This window comes from Scyliorhinus torazame, chromosome 24, assembly GCF_047496885.1.
Source record: "Scyliorhinus torazame isolate Kashiwa2021f chromosome 24, sScyTor2.1, whole genome shotgun sequence".
Lineage (NCBI taxonomy): Eukaryota > Metazoa > Chordata > Chondrichthyes > Carcharhiniformes > Scyliorhinidae > Scyliorhinus > Scyliorhinus torazame.
The window spans coordinates 4,741,222-4,762,509 of NC_092730.1; the positions used below are offsets into that span (position 1 = coordinate 4,741,222).

At 47.7% G+C, this 21,288-nt stretch overlaps 1 protein-coding gene and 1 long non-coding RNA gene across 2 annotated transcripts in view; both read right to left on the reverse strand.

Moving 5' to 3' along the window:
• The window catches only part of LOC140400183 (REST corepressor 2-like), a 1,146,610-nt gene that overhangs the window by 203,049 nt on the left and 922,273 nt on the right, over window positions 1-21,288 (reverse strand). The window lies entirely within an intron of this gene.
• The window catches only part of LOC140400081 (uncharacterized), a 29,353-nt gene continuing 15,268 nt past the window's right edge, over window positions 7,204-21,288 (reverse strand). The window contains exons 4-5 of the long non-coding RNA XR_011938039.1: window positions 8,150-8,262; window positions 7,204-7,396 (exon numbers count right to left, since the gene is read on the reverse strand). This is a non-coding gene — a long non-coding RNA (uncharacterized lncRNA). The remainder of the gene's footprint in view (window positions 7,397-8,149; window positions 8,263-21,288) is intronic.

Consider the following 21,288-nt stretch of genomic DNA (forward strand, 5'->3'; position numbering starts at 1 on the left):
CTGTCTCACAGTGCCAGGGACCCGGGTTAACACTGCTGTCTCACAGAGCCAGGGACCCGGGTTAACACTGCTGTCTCACAGAGCCAGTGACCCGGGTTAACACTGCTGTCTCACAGTGCCAGGGACCCGGGTTAACACTGCTGTCTCACAGAGCCAGGGACCCGGGTTAACACTGCTGTCTCACAGAGCCAGGGACCCGGGTTAACACTGCTGTCTCTCAGTGCCAGGGACCCGGGTTAACACTGCTGTCTCACAGTGCCAGGGACCCGGGTTAACACTGCTGTCTCACAGAGCCAGGGACCCGGGTTAACACTGCTGTCTCACAGAGCCAGGGACCCGGGTTAACACTGCTGTCTCACAGTGCCAGGGACCCTGGTTAACACTGCTGCCTCACAGAGCCAGGGACCCGGGTTAACACTGCTGTCTCACAGTGCCAGGGACCCGGGTTAACACTGCTGTCTCACAGTGCCAGGGATCCGGGTTAACACTGTTGTCGCACAGAGCCAGGGACCCGGGTTAACACTGCTGTCTCACAGTGCCAGGGACCCGGGTTAACACTGCTGTCTAACAGTGCCAGGGACCCGGGTTAACACTGCTGCCTCACAGTGCCAGGGACCCGGGTTAACACTGCTGTCTCACAGAGCCAGGGACCCGGGTTAACACTGCTGTCTCACAGTTCCAGGGACCCGGGTTAACACTGCTGTCTCACAGAGCCAGGGACCCGGGTTAACACTGCTGTCTCACAGAGCCAGGGACCCGGGTTAACACTGCTGTCTCACAGTGCCAGGGACCCGGGTTAACACTGCTGTCTCACAGTGCCAGGGTCCCGGGTTAACACGGCTGTCTCACAGAGCCAGGGACCCGGGTTAACACTGCTGCCTCACAGTGCCAGGGACCCGGGTTAACACTGCTGTCTCACAGTGCCAGGGACCCGGGTTAACACTGCTGTCTCACAGTGCCAGAGACCCGGGTTAACACTGCTGCCTTACAGTGCCAGGGACCCGGGTTAACACTGCTGCCTCACAGTGCCAGGGACCCGGGTTAACACTGCTGTCTCACAGTGCCAGGGACCCGGGTTAACACTGCTGTCTCACAGTGCCAGGGACCCGGGTTAACACTGCTGTCTCACAGTGCCAGGGACCCGGGTTAACACTGCTGTCTCACAGTGCCAGGGACCCGGGTTAACACTGCTGTCTCACAGTGCCAGGGACCCGGGTTAACACTGCTGTCTCACAGTGCCAGGGACCCGGGTTAACACTGCTGTCTCACAGTGCCAGGGACCCGGGTTAACACTGCTGTCTCAGTGCCAGGGACCCGGGTTAACACTGCTGTCTCACAGAGCCAGGGACCCGGGTTAACACTGCTGTCTCACAGTGCCAGGGACCCGGGTTAACACTGCTGTCTCACAGTGCCAGGGACCCGGGTTAACACTGCTGTCTCACAGAGCCAGGGACCCGGGTTAACACTGCTGTCTCACAGTGCCAGGGACCCGGGTTAACACTGCTGTCTCACAGTGCCAGGGACCCGGGTTAACACTGCTGTCTCACAGTGCCAGGGACCCGGGTTAACGCTGCTGTCTCACAGAGCCAGGGACCCGGGTTAACACTGCTGTCTCACAGTGACAGGGACCCGGGTTAACACTGCTGTCTCACAGTGCCAGGGACCCGGGTTAACACTGCTGTCTCACAGTGCCAGGGACCCGGGTTCACACTGCTGTCTCACAGTGCCAGGGACCCGGGTTAACACTGCTGTCTCACAGTGCCAGGGACCCGGCTTAACACTGCTGTCTCACAGTTCCAGGGACCCGGGTTAACACTGCTGTCTCACAGTGCCAGGGACCCGGGTTAACACTGCTGTCTCACAGTGCCAGGGACCCGGGTTAACACTGCTGTCTCACAGCGCCAGGGACCCGGGTTAACACTGCTGTCTCACAGCGCCAGGGACCCGGGTTAACACTTTGTGTCTTGTAGGTGGAAGGTGGGAGAAGGGGAGATGTAGGGCGTGTAATCCAGAATCGAGGGCCTGGGTAACTGACAGAATGGTTACCTGTTACTGGAACGATTAGAAGAGAGGCCAGAATGTCAGGATTACAGATATATTGGAGGATTTGGGGGCTGGAGAAGATTATAGAAAGGATGGGGGGCAGGGTTTGAGACCGTCGATTAATTCAAAAACAAAGATGAGGATTTAAAAATCAAGCCCAGGTACCATCCTCGTTCCAAACTCCCCCGCCTGGGCCTCGCGGACCCGTGTGAAGAGGAAATAAGTGATTTCCTGTTTTTGCTCTCAATGCCACGCTCAGCACCCACTGTCCTCTGTGCTGACGAAGAATAGCTGGGCGTCCTCTCCGCCCTGAATAATATCTAACAGCTGGGCAGCAAGCTGGCGGGCGTCAGCCCCTCCTGCTGTAGGCCCAAACAGGGCAGATATCCCAACCACGCACTCCTTGGTGGAGAATAAACTTTTAACGTTGGCTTGCCCTCACCGTTTGCCTGATCCCGGGATGTTTGAATATTTGCTTGGTCTGAAATGAGAATATCGGCCGATTGTTGAATAGGGAACTCACAGAGGTGTCTGCTTACAGCAAACTGGCTTGCCCGTATACAACAACGTGCAACAGTCTACATTTATACAGCACCCTTGATGTAGTAAAGCACCCCCCCCCAAGATGTTTCGCAGGAACATTCTAAACAAGAAATGACAATTAGCCACATAAGGAGATAGCTTGGTCAAAGAGGAGTTCTGTAAGTGTGACGTTATCCACTTTGGAAGCAAAAACAGGAGGGCAGGTTACTACCTGAACGGTTGTAAATTGGGAGAGGGGAGTGTGCAGCGGGACCTGGGTGTCCTTGTGCACCAGTCGCTGAAGGTAAGCTGCAGGTGCAGCAGGCGGTAAAGAAGGCTAATGGTCTGTTGGCCTTCATAGCGAGAGGTTTCGAGTACAGGAGCAGGGCTGTGTTGCTGCAATTGTACAGGACCTGGGTGAGGCCACACCTGGAGTATTGTGGGCAGTTCTGGTCTCCTTCTCTGAGGAAGGATGTTCTTGCTCTCGAGGGAGTGCAGCGAAGGTTTACCAGACTGATTCCAGGGATGGCGGGACTGACGGACGAGGAGAGATTGACTAGGTTGGGATTGTTCTCGCTGGAGTTCAGAAGAATGAGGGGGGATCTCATAGAGACGTATAAAATTCTAACAGGACTGGACAGGGATTGGATTGGATTGGATTTGTTTATTGTCACGTGTACCGAGGTACAGTGAAAAGTATTTTTCTGCGAGCAGCTCAACAGATCATTAAGTACATGAGAAGAAAAGGGAAGAAAAGAAAATACATAATAGGGCAACACAACATACACAATGTAACTAGATAACACCGGCATCGGATGAAGCATACAGGGTGTAGTGTTAATGAAGTCAGTCCATAAGAGGGTCATTTAGGAGTCTGGTAACAGTGGGGAAGAAGCTGTTTTTGAGTCTGTTTGTGCGTGTTCTCAGACTTCTGTATCTCCTGCCCGATGGAAGAAGTTGGAAGAGTGAGTAAGCCGGGTGGGAGGGATCTTTGATTATACTGCCCACTTTCCCCAGGCAGCGGGAGGTGTAGATGGAGTCAGTGGATGGGAGGCGGGTCCGTGTGATGGACTGGGCGGTGTTCACGACTCTCTGAAGTTTCTTGCGGTCCTGGGCCGAGCAGTTGCCATACCAGGCTGTGATGCAGCCCGATAGGATGCTTTCTATGGTGCATCTGTAAAAGTTGGTAAGGGTTAATGTGGACATGCCGAATTTCCTTAGTTTCCTGAGGAAGTATAGGCGCTGTTGTGCTTTCTTGGTGGTAGCGTCGACATGGGTGGACCAGGACAGATTTTGGGAAATGTGCACCCCTAGGAATTTGAAACTGCTAACCATCTCCACCTCGGCCCCGTTGATGCTGACAGGGGTGTGTACAGTACTTTGCTTCCTGAAGTCAATGACCAGCTCTTTACTTTTGCTGGCATTGAGGGAGAGATTGTTGTCGCTACACCACTCCACTAGGTTCTCTATCTCCCTCCTGTATTCGGACTCATCGTTATTCGAGATCCGGCCCACTATGGTCGTATCGTCAGCAAACTTGTAGATGGAGTTGGAACCAAGTTTTGCCACACAGTCGTGTGCGTACAGGGAGTAGATGCAGGAAGGATGTTACCAATGATGGGTGTGTCCAGAACCAGACGTCACAGTCTGAGGATTCAGGGAAACCATTTAGGACAGAGATAAGGAGACATTTCTTCACCCAGAGTGGTGAGCCTGTGGAATTCATTCCCACAGGAAGTGGTTGATGCTAAAACATTGAATATATTCACGAGGCGGCTGGATACAGCACTTGGGGAGAATGGGATCAAAGGCTATGGGGAGAAAGCAGGATTGGGCTGTTGAGTTGGATGATCAGCCATGATGGTGATGAATGGCGGAGCGGGCTCGAAGGGCCGCCTCCTGCTCCTATCCCCTCTGTATCTATGTATGTAAAGGAGGGTATGCAGGTTTCGGGAGGGAAGTCACCATTTCTGTCGAACCAGACGGCCGTGCATTTGAGAGACCCGATGAGAAACATGCTCTCCGTGGCTGTATCTGTGCTGCTGTTTTCTGTGAGTGTTCTAGAGTTCACAGTGAGTGTTCTAGAGTTCTCCGTGCATGTTCTAGAGTCCTCCGTGAGTGCTCTTGAGTTCACAGTGAGTGTTCTAGAGTTCACCGTGAGTGTTCTAGAGTTCTCCGTGAGCGTTCTAGAGTTCTCCGTGAGTGTTCTAGAGCTCTCCGTGGGTGTTCTAGAGTTCTCCGTGAGTGTTCTAGAGCTCTCTGTGAGTGTTCTGGAGTTCTCCGTGAGTGTTCTAGAGTTCACAGTGAGTGTGCTGGAGTTCACAGTGAGTGCAAATGAGCTGGGAATGAGGTGGGAGAATTCCAGCTGGGAATGAGGTGGGAGAATTCCAGCTGGGAATGATGTGCGAGATATCCCAGCTAGGAATGAGGTGGGAGAATTCCAGCTGGGAATGATGTGGGAGATATCCCAGCTGGGAATGAGGTGGGAGAATTCCAGCTGGGAATGAGGTGGGAGAATCCCAGCTGGGAATGAGGTGGGAGAATCCCAGCTGGGAATGTGGTGGGGAAATTCCAGCTGGGAATGAGGTGGGAGATATCTCAGCTGGGAATGAGGTGGGAGATATCCCAGCTAGGAATGAGGTGGGAGATATCCCAGCTGGGAATGAGGTGGGAGCATCCCAGCTGGGAATGATGTGGGAAATATCCTAGCTGGGAATGAGGTGGGAGATATCCCAGCTGGGAATGAGGTGGGAGATATCTCAGCTGGCAATGAGGTGGGAGATATCCCAGCTAGGAATGAGGTGGGAGAATTCCAGCTGGGAATGAGGTGGGAGATATCCCAGCAGGGAATGAGGTGGGAGATATCCCAGCTAGGAATGAGGTGGGAGAATTCCAGCTGGGAATGAGGTGGGAGATATCCCAGCTAGGAATGAGGTGGGAGAATTCCAGCTGGGAATGAGGTGGGAGATATCCCAGCTGGGAATGAGGTGGGAGAATCCCAGCTGGGAATTAGGTGGGAGATATCCCAGCTAGGAATGAGGTGGGAGAATTCCAGCTGGGAATGAGGTGGGAGATATCCCAGCTGGGAATGAGGTGGGAGACATCCCAGCTGGGAATGATGTGGGAGATATCCTAGCTGGGAATGAGGTGGGAGATATCCCAGCTGGGAATGAGATGGGAGATATCCCAGCTGGGAATGAGGTGGGAGATATCCCAGCTGGGAATGAGGTAGGAGAATTCCAGCATGGAATGATGTGGGAGATATCCCAGCTAGGAATGAGGTGGGAGAATTCCAGCTGGGAATGAGGTGGGAGGTATCCCAGCTGGGAATGAGGTGGGAGATATCCCAGCTGGGAATGAGGTGGGAGAATCCCAGCTGGGAATGATGTGGGAGATATCCCAGCTAGGAATGAGGTGGGAGAATCCCAGCTGGGAATGAGGTGGGAGATATCCCAGCTGGGAATGAGGTGGGAGATATCCCAGCTGGGAATGAGGTAGGAAAATTCCAGCTGGGAATGATATGGGAGATATCCCAGCTAGGAATGAGGTGGGAGAATTCCAGCTGGGAATGAGGTGGGAGATATCCCAGCTGGGAATGAGGTGGGAGATATCCCAGCTGGGAATGAGGTAGGAGAATTCCAGCTGGGAATGATGTGGGAGATATCCCAGCTAGGAATGAGGTGGGAGAATTCCAGCTGGGAATGAGGTGGGAGATATCCCAGCTGGGAATGAGGTGGGAGAATCCCAGCTGGGAATGATGTGGGAGATATCTCAGCTGGGAATGATGTGGGAGATATCCCAGCTGGGAATGAGTTGGGAGATATCCCAGCTGGGAATGATGTGGGAGATATCCCAGCTGGGAAGGAGGTGGGATTTATTCCAGCTGGGAATGAGGTGGGAGAATCCCAGCTGGGAATGATGTGGGAGATATCCCAGCTAGGAATGAGGTGGGAGAATCCCAGCTGGGAATGAGGTGGGAGATATCCCAGCTGGGAATGAGGTGGGAGAATTCCAGCTGGGAATAAGGTGGGAGAATCCCAGCTGGTAATGAGGTGGGAGATATCCCAGCTGGGAATGAGGTGGGAGAATCCCAGCTGGGTTGAGGTGGGAGATATCCCAGCTGGGAATGAGGTGGGAGATATCCCAGCTGGGAATGAGGTGGGAGAATTCCAGCTGGGAATGAGGTGGGAGATATCCCAGCTGGGTTGAGGTGGGAGATATCCCAGCTGGGAATGAGGTGGGAGAATCCCAGCTGGGAATGAGGTGGGAGAATCCCAGCTGGGAATGATGTGGGAGATATCCCAGCTAGGAATGAGGTGGGAGAATCCCAGCTGGGAATGAGGTGGGAGAATCCCAGCTGGGAATGAAGTGGGAGATATCCCAGCTGGGAATGAGGTGGAAGATATCCCAGCTGGGAATGAGGTGGGAGAATCCCAGCTGGGAATGAGGTGGGAGAATCCCAGCTGGGAATGAGGTGGGAGATATCCCAGCTGGGAATGAGGTGGAAGATATCCCAGCTGGGAATGAGGTGGGAGAATCCCAGCTGGGAATGAGGTGGGAGAATCCCAGCTGGGAATGAGGTGGCACTCTTGCCTCACTCGCAGGTCGAGCTGTATTTATAAAAAACAATTCAAGATAGAGCATTCAAATTGTGAATTTATTGAATGGGAAATCCTACCATTCAGTTATTTATCTACACATATATCTCAAAGTTTGCATATTCAGTCACACATTCTTGCTGATATTTGCGGAAAGGCAAGTCCCAGCATTATCCAGCTTCAGGAATTAGCATTCCCCAAAGTGTTTTATTAAGATCTTTTTTCCCTGTAACCTGTAAAGAAAACAAAAGTCACGATTACCACTCGGGCCTACTTGTCCTGGCTTTTCAACTCGAGGAGGGGAAAGCAGACTGAAAGAGATTGGAATCACAGAACTCCTACAGTGCAGAAGGAGGCCATTCGGCCCATTGATCTGCACCGACCCTCCAGATCAGCACTCTCCCTTGGCCACCCCACCCCTGTAATCCTGCACCCTGACCTGCAAATCCCTGATGGGGCAATCTATCCTGGCCAACCATCTCATAATAATAATCTTTATTAGTGTCACAAGTAGGCTGACATTAACGCTGCAATGAAGTTACTGTGAAAAGCCCCTAGTCGCCACATTCCGGCGCCTGTTCGGGTACACAGTGGGAGAATTCCGAATGTCCAATTCACCCAACAGCACGTCTTTCGGGACTTGTGGGAGGAAACCGGAGCATCCAGAGGAAACCCACGCAGACACGGGGAGAACGTGCAGACTCCGCGCAGTGACCCGAGCCGGGAATCGAACCTGGGACCCTGGCGCCGTGAAGCAACGGTGCTAACCGCTGTGCAGCATCCACAGCCACATCAGGAGCGAGGTGGTAAATCATCCCCAACATTTCCCGAGGGGGGGGTGTCTCAAAATCCCCACGCTACAAATCACCGCTTCCTCGGTGCGACGGTAGATTTGTCTGTGGGGGTTCCCGCAGGGGGGTGTAACCGAGCCTGGCCCCCAACCCCCCCCCAGCTGAGTCATGGAGACCGACAGCAAAGACACTCACCTCACCTCGCCACACAGGACACACCGGTTCGGGAAGGTGTTTCCGTTCACGTCGCACACTGGGATGTATTCCCTGGTACAGACAGGGGCGTTAGGATAATCCTCGCAATGCGGCTGAAAATGTTTAAAATCGACACGCTTCTGTCAAAACTCTGGGTGGAAAGTTAAACTGCGCAGCGCCGATAGATAGAACAAACAGCAAAGTCACAAAGCAGCGAAGAAAAGCGACTGACAGGGAGCCTGCGAGGGAACCTGCAAAGGACCATCACAATCGATAAGACATTTTATAATTCTGTGAGAAACGGGGTTAATTCTCCGCCTCGCCGGCCCAGTGTTCCTCAGCCGGGCGCCGTGGCCGGCAGCGGGGTCTTCCCGTTCCTGCCTCCAGCCAATGGGATACCACCACCCCCACGCCTCCTGGGCACCCGCGAGCAGCGGTGGGCTTCCGGCGGAACGGAGATTCCACCAGCGGAGAATCCACCTCGTTGGCGGTGATGGTGGGGAAATGGCAGACACGTCGAACAATTACTTTGCCTCGGTGTTTATAGCTGAAAAGGAGGAAAACGTGCCGGAAGTCCGGGAAAAATTAATTAAAGTAACGTAATTCAGCATCACTAACTAGGAGAGTAATGAAACTAGAGTGACAAATCCCCAGGATCAGACGGTGTACATCCGAGGTTGTTAAAGGAAAGTCGGCGAGCACATTGCAGAGGCCCCAACTATAATCTTTCAGAATTCCCTGGATTCAGGAGTCGTCCCTCTGGATTGGGAAATTGCACATGTCACTCCACTTTTTAAGAAGGGTGAAAGGGGGGAAACCAGGGAATTGGTTAGCCTAACATCTGTGGCAGGGAAACGGCTGGAGTCTATAATCAGGGATGGGGTAACTGAACACCTCGCAAAAGTCTCGATTGATCAGGAAGAGCTAGCATGGAATCGTGAAGGGAAGGCCATGCATGCCTGGCTCCTCCTATTGAATTTTCTGACGAGGTGGCTAAGGTAGTGGACAGGGGAATGCCGATGGGTGTCGTTTTCATGGACTTCCAGAAGACACTTGATACAGTTCCACAGGAGAGACTGTTAACTGAGGTAGAAGCCCAGGGAGTTGAGGGGAAATTATTGACATGGTTAAGAAATTAGTTGAGTGGCAGGCGACAGAGAGTGGGGATCATGGGTAATTACTCTAATTGGCAGGAAGTGACCAGTGGTGTACCACACGGATGTGTTCGGTCCTCAATTATTCACATTATTCATTAATGACTTGGATGGTGCAGAGAAAGCCATAAATCCAAATTTGCGGATTTAGGCGGCTTTATGGACAATCTAGATGACAGCATAAAACTGCAAGGAGATATTGTCAGACAAGGTGGATGGGCAAAATTGTGGCAGGTGGAATTTAATGTGAGCAAGTGTGAGGTTATCCATTTTGGACCAAGAAAGGATCGAGCAGAGTACTTTCTGAATGGAAAGAGGTTAGGTACAGTGCATGTCCAAAGAGACTTGGGGGGTTCAGGTGCAGAGATCCTTCAAACATCAGGAACAAGCGCAGAAAATAATCAAAAAGGCTAATGGAATGCTGGCCTTTATATCTCGAGGGTTGGAGTATAAAGGCAGAGGGTTTATGCTGCAGCTTTACAAATCCCTGGGTAGACCCCACTCAGAGTCACTGTCAACAGTATCCTCAGGAAGGATATTCTGGCCTTGGAGGTACAGCAACCTGGGTTTACAAAAATGCTACCTGAATTACAGGGGGTGAGTTGCGAGGGGAGATTACACAAATTAAACCTGTTTCAGCTAGAATTTAAAAGGCTAAGGGGTGACCTGATTGAAGTGTTCAAGATATCAATTAACCGGGAAAGACTGGCGATAAGGATAAACTATTTCCACTGGTTGGAGATTCTGAAACAAGGCCGTACAGGTGGAAAATTAGGGCCAGACCGCTCAGAAGAGATGTTGGGAGGAATCTCTTCGCTCGAAGGGTGTAACCATCCGGAATACAGGTAAGTTAGATTAACCGTGGAGTGGGTATTTACAGTGTAAACGTCCGGAGTACAGGTAAGTTAGATTATCCGTGGAGTGGGTATTTACAGTGTAAACGTCCGGAGTACAGGTAAGTTAGATTAACCGTGGAGTGGGTATTTACAGTGTAAACGTCCGGAGTACAGATAAGTTAGATTAACCGCGGAGTGGGTATTTACAGTGTAAACGTCCGGAGTACAGGTAAGTTAGATTAACCGCGGAGTGGGTATTTACAGTGTAAACGCCCGGAGTACAGGTAAGTTAGATTAACCGTGGAGTGGGTATTTACAGTGTAAACATCCGGAGTACAGGTAAGTTAGATTAACCGTGGAGTGGGTATTTACAGTGTAAATGTCCGGAGTACGGGTAAGTTAGATTAACCGTGGAGTGGGTATTTACAGTGTAAACGTCCGGAGTACAGGTAAGTTAGATCAACGGTGGAGTGGGTATTTACAGTGTAAACGTCCGGAGTACAGGTAAGTTAGATTAACCGTGAAGTGGGTATTTACAGTGTAAATGTCTGAAGTACAGGTAAGTTAGATCAACCGTGGAGTGGGTATTTACAGTGTAAACGTCCGGAGTACAGGTATGTTAGATTAACCGTGGAGTGGATATTTACAGTGTAAACGTCCGGAGTACAGGTAAGTTAGATCAACCGTGGAGAGGGTATTTACAGTGTAAACGTCCGGAGTACAGTTAAGTTAGATTAACCGTGGAGTGGGTATTTACAGTGTAAACGCCCGGAGTACAGGTAAATTAGATTAACAGTGGAGTGGGTATTTACAGTGTAAACGTCCGGAGTACAGGTAAGTTAGATTAACCGTGTAGTGGGTATTTACAGTGTAAACGTCCGGAGTACAGGTAAGTTAGATTAACCGTGGAGTGGGTATTTAAAGTGTAAACGTCCGGAGTACAGGTAAGTTAGATTAACTGTGGAGTGGGTATTTACAGTGTAAACGTCCGGAGCACAGGTAAGTCAGATTAACCGCGGAGTGGGTATTTACAGTGTAAACGTCCGGAGTACAGGTAAATTAGATTAACCGTGGAGTGGGTATTTACAGTGTAAACGTCCGGAGTACAGGTAAGTTAGATTAACCGTGGAGTGGGTATTTACAGTGTAAACGTCGGGAGTACAGGTAAGTTAGATTAACCGTGGAGTGGGTATTTACAGTGTAAACGTCCGGAGTACAGGTAAGTTAGATTAACCGTGGAGTGGGTATATACAGTGTAAACGTCCGGAGTACAGGTAAGTTAGATTAACCGTGGAGTGGATATTTACAGTGTAAACGTCCGGAGTACAGGTAAGTTAGATTAACCGTGGAGAGGGTATTTACAGTGTAAACGTCCGGAGTACAGGTAAGTTAGATTAACCGTGGAGTGGGTATTTACAGTGTAAACGTCCGGAGTACAGGGAAGTTAGATTAACCGTGGAGAGGGTATTTAGAGTGTAAACGTCCGGAGTACAGGTAAGTTAGATTAACCGTGGAGTGGGTATTTACAGTGTAAACGTCCGGAGTACAGGTAAGTTAGATTAACCGTGGAGTGGGTATTTACAGTGTAAACGTCCGGAGTACAGGTAAGTTAGATTAACCGTGGAGTGGGTATTTACAGTGTAAACGTCCGGAGTACAGGTAAGTTAGATTAACCGTGGAGTGGGTATTTACAGTGTAAACGTCCGGAGTACAGGTAAGTTAGATTAACCGTGGAGTGGGTATTTACAGTGTAAACGTCCGGAGTACAGGTAAGTTAGATTAACCGTGGAGTGGGTATTTACAGTGTAAACGTCCGGAGTACGGGTAAGTTAGATTAACCGTGGAGTGGGTATTTACAGTGTAAACGTCCGGAGTACAGGTAAGTTAGATTAACCGTGGAGTGGGTATTTACAGTGTAAACGTCCGGAGTACAGGTAAGTTAGATTAACCGTGGAGTGGGTATTTACAGTGTAAACGTCCGGAGTACAGGTAAGTTAGATTAACCGTGGAGTGGGTATTTACAGTGTAAACGTCCGGAGTACAGGTAAGTTAGATTAACCGTGGAGTGGGTATTTACAGTGTAAACATCCGGAGTACAGGTAAGTTAGATTAACCGTGGAGTGGGTATTTACAGTGTAAACGTCCGGAGTACAGGTAAGTTAGATTAACCGTGGAGTGGGTATTTACAGTGTAAACGTCCGGAGTACAGGTAAGTTAGATTAACCGTGGAGTGGGTATTTACAGTGTAAACGTCCGGAGTACAGGTAAGTTAGATTAACCGTGGAGTGGGTATTTACAGTGTAAACGTCCGGAGTACAGGTAAGTTAGATTAACCGTGGAGTGGGTATTTACAGTGTAAACGTCCGGAGTACAGGTAAGTTAGATTAACCGTGGAGTGGGTATTTACAGTGTAAACGTCCGGAGTACGGGTAAGTTAGATTAACCGTGGAGTGGGTATATACAGTGTAAACGTCCGGAGTACAGGTAAGTTAGATTAACCGTGGAGTGGGTATTTACAGTGTAAATGTCCGGAGTACAGGTAAGTTAGATTAACCGTGGAGTGGGTATTTACAGTGTAAACGTCCGGAGTACAGGTAAGTTAGATTAACCGTGGAGTGGGTATTTACAGTGTAAACGTCCGGAGTACAGGTATGTTAGATTAACCGTGGAGTGGATATTTACAGTGTAAACGTCCGGAGTACAGGTAAGTTAGATCAACCGTGGAGAGGGTATTTACAGTGTAAACGTCCGGAGTACAGTTAAGTTAGATTAACCGTGGAGTGGGTATTTACAGTGTAAACGCCCGGAGTACAGGTAAATTAGATTAACAGTGGAGTGGGTATTTACAGTGTAAACGTCCGGAGTACAGGTAAGTTAGATTAACCGTGTAGTGGGTATTTACAGTGTAAACGTCCGGAGTACAGGTAAGTTAGATTAACCGTGGAGTGGGTATTTAAAGTGTAAACGTCCGGAGTACAGGTAAGTTAGATTAACTGTGGAGTGGGTATTTACAGTGTAAACGTCCGGAGCACAGGTAAGTCAGATTAACCGCGGAGTGGGTATTTACAGTGTAAACGTCCGGAGTACAGGTAAATTAGATTAACCGTGGAGTGGGTATTTACAGTGTAAACGTCCGGAGTACAGGTAAGTTAGATTAACCGTGGAGTGGGTATTTACAGTGTAAACGTCGGGAGTACAGGTAAGTTAGATTAACCGTGGAGTGGGTATTTACAGTGTAAACGTCCGGAGTACAGGTAAGTTAGATTAACCGTGGAGTGGGTATATACAGTGTAAACGTCCGGAGTACAGGTAAGTTAGATTAACCGTGGAGTGGATATTTACAGTGTAAACGTCCGGAGTACAGGTAAGTTAGATTAACCGTGGAGAGGGTATTTACAGTGTAAACGTCCGGAGTACAGGTAAGTTAGATTAACCGTGGAGTGGGTATTTACAGTGTAAACGTCCGGAGTACAGGGAAGTTAGATTAACCGTGGAGAGGGTATTTAGAGTGTAAACGTCCGGAGTACAGGTAAGTTAGATTAACCGTGGAGTGGGTATTTACAGTGTAAACGTCCGGAGTACAGGTAAGTTAGATTAACCGTGGAGTGGGTATTTACAGTGTAAACGTCCGGAGTACAGGTAAGTTAGATTAACCGTGGAGTGGGTATTTACAGTGTAAACGTCCGGAGTACAGGTAAGTTAGATTAACCGTGGAGTCGGTATTTACAGTGTAAACGTCCGGAGTACAGGTAAGTTAGATTAACCGTGGAGTGGGTATTTAAAGTGTAAACGTCCGGAGTACGGGTAAGTTAGATTATCCGTGGAGTGGGTATTTACAGTGTAAACGTCCGAGTACAGGTCAGTTAGATTAACCGTGGAGTGGGTATTTACAGTGTAAACGTCCGGAGTACAGGTAAGTTAGATTATCCGTGGAGTGGGTATTTACAGTGTAAACGTCCGGAGTACAGGTAAGTTAGATTAACCGCGGAGTGGGTATTTACAGTGTAAACGTCCGGAGTACGGGTAAGTTAGATTAACCGTGGAGTGGGTATTTACAGTGTAAACGTTCGGAGTACAGGTAAGTTAGATTAACCGCGGAGTGGGTATTTACAGTGTAAACGTCCGGAGTACAGGTAAGTTAGATTAACCGTGGAGTGGGTATTTACAGTATAAACGCCCGGAGTACAGGTAAGTTAGATTTACCGTGGAGTGGGTATTTACAGTGTAAACGTCCGGAGTACAGGTAAGTTAGATTAACCGTGGAGTGGGTATTTACAGTGTAAATGTCCGGAGTACGGGTAAGTTAGATTAACCGTGGAGTGGATATTTACAGTGTAAACGTCCGGAGTACAGGTAAGTTAGATTAACCGTGGAGTGGGTATTTACAGTGTAAACGTCCGGAGTACAGGTAAGTTAGATTAACCGCGGAGTGGGTATTTACAGTGTAAACGTCTGGAGTACAGGTAAATTAGATTAACCGTGGAGTGGTGTTTACAGTGTAAACGTCCGGAGTACAGGTAAGTTAGATTAACCGTGGAGTGGGTATTTACAGTGTAAACATCCGGAGTACAGGTAAGTTAGATTAACTGCGGAGTGGGTATTTACAGTGTAAACGTCCGGAGTACAGGTAAGTTAGATTAACCGTGGAGTGGGTATTTACAGTGTAAATGTCCGGAGTACGGGTAAGTTAGATTAACCGTGGAGTGGATATTTACAGTGTAAACGTCCGGAGTACAGGTAAGTTAGATTAACCGTGGAGTGGGTATTTACAGTGTAAACGTCCGGAGTACAGGTAAGTTAGATTAACCGCGGAGTGGGTATTTACAGTGTAAACGTCTGGAGTACAGGTAAGTTAGATTAACCGTGGAGTGGTATTTACAGTGTAAACGTCCGGAGTACAGGTAAGTTAGATTAACCGTGGAGTGGTATTTACAGTGTAAACGTCCGGAGTACAGGTAAGTTAGATTAACCGTGGAGTGGGTATTTATAGTGTAAACGTCCGGAGTACAGGTAAGTTAGATTAACCGTGGAGTGGTATTTACAGTGTAAACGTCCGGAGTACGGGTAAGTTAGATTAACCGTGGAGTGGTATTTACAGTGTAAATGTCCGGAGTACAGGTAAGTTAGATTAACCGTGGAGTGGGCATTTACAGTGTAAACGTCCGGAGTACAGGTAAGTTAGATTAACCATGGAGTGGGTATTTACAGTGTAAACGTCCGGAGTACAGGTAAGTTAGATTAACCGTGGAGTGGGCATTTACAGTGTAAACGTCCGGAGTACAGGTAAGTTAGATTAACCGTGGAGTGGGTATTTACAGTGTAAACGTCCGGAGTACAGGTAAGTTAGATTAACCGTGGAGTGGGTATTTACAGTGTAAACGTCCGGAGTACAGGTAAGTTAGATTAACCGTGGAGTGGGTATTTACAGTGTAAACGTCCGGAGTACAGGTAAGTTAGATTAACCGTGGAGTGGGTATTTACAGTGTAAACGTCCGGAGTACAGGTAAGTTAGATTAACCGTGGAGTGGGTATTTACAGTGTAAACGTCCGGAGTACAGGTAAGTTAGATTAACCGTGGAGTGGGTATTTACAGTGTAAACGTCCGGAGTACAGGTAAGTTAGATTAACCGTGGAGTGGGTATTTACAGTGTAAACGTCCGGAGTACAGGTAAGTTAGATTAACCGTGGAGTGGGTATTTACAGTGTAAACATCCGGAGTACAGGTAAGTTAGATTAACCGTGGAGTGGGTATTTACAGTGTAAACTTCCGGAGTACAGGTAAGTTAGATTAACCGTGGAGTGGGTATTTACAGTGTAAACGTCCGGAGTACAGGTAAGTTAGATTAACCGTGGAGTGGGTATTTACAGTGTAAACGTCCGGAGTACAGGTAAGTTAGATTAACCGTGGAGTGGGTATTTACAGTGTAAACGTCCGGAGTACAGGTAAGTTAGATTAACCGTGGAGTGGGTATTTACAGTGTAAACGTCCGGAGTACAGGTAAGTTAGATTAACCGTGGAGTGGGTATTTACAGTGTAAACGTCCGGAGTACGGGTAAGTTAGATTAACCGTGGAGTGGGTATATACAGTGTAAACGTCCGGAGTACAGGTAAGTTAGATTAACCGTGGAGTGGGTATTTACAGTGTAAATGTCCGGAGTACAGGTAAGTTAGATTAACCGTGGAGTGGGTATTTACAGTGTAAACGTCCGGAGTACAGGTAAGTTAGATTAACCGTGGAGTGGGTATTTACAGTGTAAACGTCCGGAGTACAGGTAAGTTAGATTAACTGTGGTGTGGGTATTTACAGTGTAAACGTCCGGAGTACAGGTAAGTTCGATTAACCGTGGAGTGGGTATTTACAGTGTAAACGTCCGGAGTACAGGTAAGTTAGATTAACCGTGGAGTGGGTATTTACAGTGTAAACGTCGGGAGTACAGGTAAGTTAGATTAACCGTGGAGTGGGTATTTACAGTGTAAAAGTCCGGAGTACGGGTAAGTTAGATTAACCGTGGAGTGGGTATTTACAGTGTAAACGTCCGGAGTACAGGTAAGTTAGATTAACCGTGGAGTGGGTATTTACAGTGTAAACGTCCGGAGTACAGGAAAGTTAGATTAACCGTGTAGTGGGTATTTACAGTGTAAACGCCCGGAGTACAGGTAAGTTAGATTAACCGTGGAGTGGGTATTTACAGTGTAAACGTCCGGAGTACAGGTAAGTTAGATTAACCGTGGAGTGGGTATTTATAGTGTAAACGTCCGGAGTACAGGTAAGTTAGATTAACCGTGGAGTGGGTATTTACAGTGTAAACGTCCGGAGTACAGGTAAGTTAGATTAACCGTGGAGTGGGTATTTACAGTGTAAATGTCCGGAGTACGGGTAAGTTAGATTAACCGTGGAGTGGGTATTTACAGTGTAAACGTCCGGAGTACAGGTAAGTTAGATCAACGGTGGAGTGGGTATTTACAGTGTAAACGTCCGGAGTACAGGTAAGTTAGATTAACCGTGAAGTGGGTATTTACAGTGTAAATGTCTGAAGTACAGGTAAGTTAGATCAACCGTGGAGTGGGTATTTACAGTGTAAACGTCCGGAGTACAGGTATGTTAGATTAACCGTGGAGTGGATATTTACAGTGTAAACGTCCGGAGTACAGGTAAGTTAGATCAACCGTGGAGAGGGTATTTACAGTGTAAACGTCCGGAGTACAGTTAAGTTAGATTAACCGTGGAGTGGGTATTTACAGTGTAAACGCCCGGAGTACAGGTAAATTAGATTAACAGTGGAGTGGGTATTTACAGTGTAAACGTCCGGAGTACAGGTAAGTTAGATTAACCGTGTAGTGGGTATTTACAGTGTAAACGTCCGGAGTACAGGTAAGTTAGATTAACCGTGGAGTGGGTATTTAAAGTGTAAACGTCCGGAGTACAGGTAAGTTAGATTAACTGTGGAGTGGGTATTTACAGTGTAAACGTCCGGAGCACAGGTAAGTCAGATTAACCGCGGAGTGGGTATTTACAGTGTAAACGTCCGGAGTACAGGTAAATTAGATTAACCGTGGAGAGGGTATTTACAGTGTAAACGTCCGGAGTACAGGTAAGTTAGATTAACCGTGGAGTGGGTATTTACAGTGTAAACGTCGGGAGTACAGGTAAGTTAGATTAACCGTGGAGTGGGTATTTACAGTGTAAACGTCCGGAGTACAGGTAAGTTAGATTAACCGTGGAGTGGGTATATACAGTGTAAACGTCCGGAGTACAGGTAAGTTAGATTAACCGTGGAGTGGATATTTACAGTGTAAACGTCCGGAGTACAGGTAAGTTAGATTAACCGTGGAGAGGGTATTTACAGTGTAAACGTCCGGAGTACAGGTAAGTTAGATTAACCGTGGAGTGGGTATTTACAGTGTAAACGTCCGGAGTACAGGGAAGTTAGATTAACCGTGGAGAGGGTATTTAGAGTGTAAACGTCCGGAGTACAGGTAAGTTAGATTAACCGTGGAGTGGGTATTTACAGTGTAAACGTCCGGAGTACAGGTAAGTTAGATTAACCGTGGAGTGGGTATTTACAGTGTAAACGTCCGGAGTACAGGTAAGTTAGATTAACCGTGGAGTGGGTATTTACAGTGTAAACGTCCGGAGTACAGGTAAGTTAGATTAACCGTGGGGTCGGTATTTACAGTGTAAACGTCCGGAGTACAGGTAAGTTAGATTAACCGTGGAGTGGGTATTTAAAGTGTAAACGTCCGGAGTACGGGTAAGTTAGATTATCCGTGGAGTGGGTATTTACAGTGTAAACGTCCGAGTACAGGTAAGTTAGATTAACCGTGGAGTGGGTATTTACAGTGTAAACGTCCGGAGTACAGGTAAGTTAGATTATCCGTGGAGTGGGTATTTACAGTGTAAACGTCCGGAGTACAGGTAAGTTAGATTAACCGCGGAGTGGGTATTTACAGTGTAAACGTCCGGAGTACGGGTAAGTTAGATTAACCGTGGAGTGGGTATTTACAGTGTAAACGTTCGGAGTACAGGTAAGTTAGATTAACCGCGGAGTGGGTATTTACAGTGTAAACGTCCGGAGTACAGGTAAGTTAGATTAACCGTGGAGTGGGTATTTACAGTGTAAACGCCCGGAGTACAGGTAAGTTAGATTTACCGTGGAGTGGGTATTTACAGTGTAAACGTCCGGAGTACAGGTAAGTTAGATTAACCGTGGAGTGGGTATTTACAGTGTAAATGTCCGGAGTACGGGTAAGTTAGATTAACCGTGGAGTGGATATTTACAGTGTAAACGTCCGGAGTACAGGTAAGTTAGATTAACCGTGGAGTGGGTATTTACAGTGTAAACGTCCGGAGTACAGGTAAGTTAGATTAACCGCGGAGTGGGTATTTACAGTGTAAACGTCTGGAGTACAGGTAAGTTAGATTAACCGTGGAGTGGTATTTACAGTGTAAACGTCCGGAGTACAGGTAAGTTAGATTAACCGTGGAGTGGGTATTTACAGTGTAAACATCCGGAGTACAGGTAAGTTAGATTAACTGCGGAGTGGGTATTTACAGTGTAAACGTCCGGAGTACAGGTAAGTTAGATTAACCGTGGAGTGGGTATTTACAGTGTAAATGTCCGGAGTACGGGTAAGTTAGATTAACCGTGGAGTGGATATTTACAGTGTAAACGTCCGGAGTACAGGTAAGTTAGATTAACCGCGGAGTGGGTATTTACAGTGTAAACGTCTGGAGTACAGGTAAGTTAGATTAACCGTGGAGTGGTATTTACAGTGTAAACGTCCGGAGTACAGGTAAGTTAGATTAACCGTGGAGTGGTATTTACAGTGTAAACGTCCGGAGTACAGGTAAGTTAGATTAACCGTGGAGTGGGTATTTATAGTGTAAACGTCCGGAGTACAGGTAAGTTAGATTAACCGTGGAGTGGTATTTACAGTGTAAACGTCCGGAGTACAGGTAAGTTAGATTAACCGTGGAGTGGGTATTTACAGTGTAAACGTCCGGAGTACGGGTAAGTTAGATTAACCGTGGAGTGGGTATTTACAGTGTAAACGTCCGGAGTACAGGTAAGTTAGATTAACCGTGGAGTGGGTATTTACAGTGTAAACGTCCGGAGTACAGGTAAGTTAGATTAACCGTGGAGTGGGTATTTACAGTGTAAACGTCCGGAGTACAGGTAAGTTAGATTAACCGTGGAGTGGGTATTTACAGTGTAAACGTCCGGAGTACAGGTAAGTTAGATTAACCGTGGAGTGGGTATTTACAGTGTAAACGTCCGGAGTACAGGTAAGTTAGATTAACCGTGGAGTGGGTATTTACAGTGTAAACGTCCGGAGTACAGGTAAGTTAGATTAACCGTGGAGTGGGTATTTACAGTGTAAACGTCCGGAGTACAGGTAAGTTAGATTAACCGTGGAGTGGGTATTTACAGTGTAAACGTCCGGAGTACGGGTAAGTTAGATTAACCGTGGAGTGGGTATATACAGTGTAAACGTCCGGAGTACAGGTAAGTTAGATTAACCGTGGAGTGGGTATTTACAGTGTAAATGTCCGGAGTACAGGTAAGTTAGATTAACCGTGGAGTGGGTATTTACAGTGTAAACGTCCGGAGTACAGGTAAGTTAGATTAACCGTGGAGTGGGTATTTACAGTGTAAACGTCCGGAGTACAGGTAAGTTAGATTAACTGTGGTGTGGGTATTTACAGTGTAAACGTCCGGAGTACAGGTAAGTTCGATTAACCGTGGAGTGGGTATTTACAGTGTAAACGTCCGGAGTACAGGTAAGTTAGATTAACCGTGGAGTGGGTATTTACAGTGTAAACGTCGGGAGTACAGGTAAGTTAGATTAACCGTGGAGTGGGTATTTACAGTGTAAAAGTCCGGAGTACGGGTAAGTTAGATTAACCGTGGAGTGGGTATTTACAGTGTAAACGTCCGGAGTACAGGTAAGTTAGATTAACCGTGGAGTGGGTATTTACAGTGTAAACGTCCGGAGTACAGGAAAGTTAGATTAACCGTGGAGTGGGTATTTACAGTGTAAACGCCCGGAGTACAGGTAAGTTAGATTAACCGTGGAGTGGGTATTTACAGTGTAAACGTCCGGAGTACAGGTAAGTTAGATTAACCGTGGAGTGGGTATTTATAGTGTAAACGTCCGGAGTACAGGTAAGTTAGATTAACCGTGGAGTGGGTATTTACAGTGTAAACGTCCGGAGTACAGGTAAGTTAGATTAACCGCGGAGTGGGTATTTACAGTGTAAACGTCCGGAGTACAGGTAAGTTAGATTAACTGTTGAGTGGGTCTTTACAGTGTAAACGTCCGGAGTACAGGTAAGTTAGATTAACCGCGGAGTGGGTATTTACAGTGTAAACGTCCGGAGTACAGGTAAATTAGATTAACCGTGGAGTGGGTATTTACAGTGTAAACGTCCGGAGTACAGGTAAGTTAGATTAACCGTGGAGTGGGTATTTACAGTGTAAACGTCCGGAGTACAGGTAAGTTAGATTAACCGTGGAGTGGGTATTTACAGTGTAAACTTACGGAGTACAGGTAAGTTAGATTAACCGCGGAGTGGGTATTTACAGTGTAAACGTCCGGAGTACAGGTAAGTTAGATTAACCGTGGAGTGGGCATTTACAATGTAAA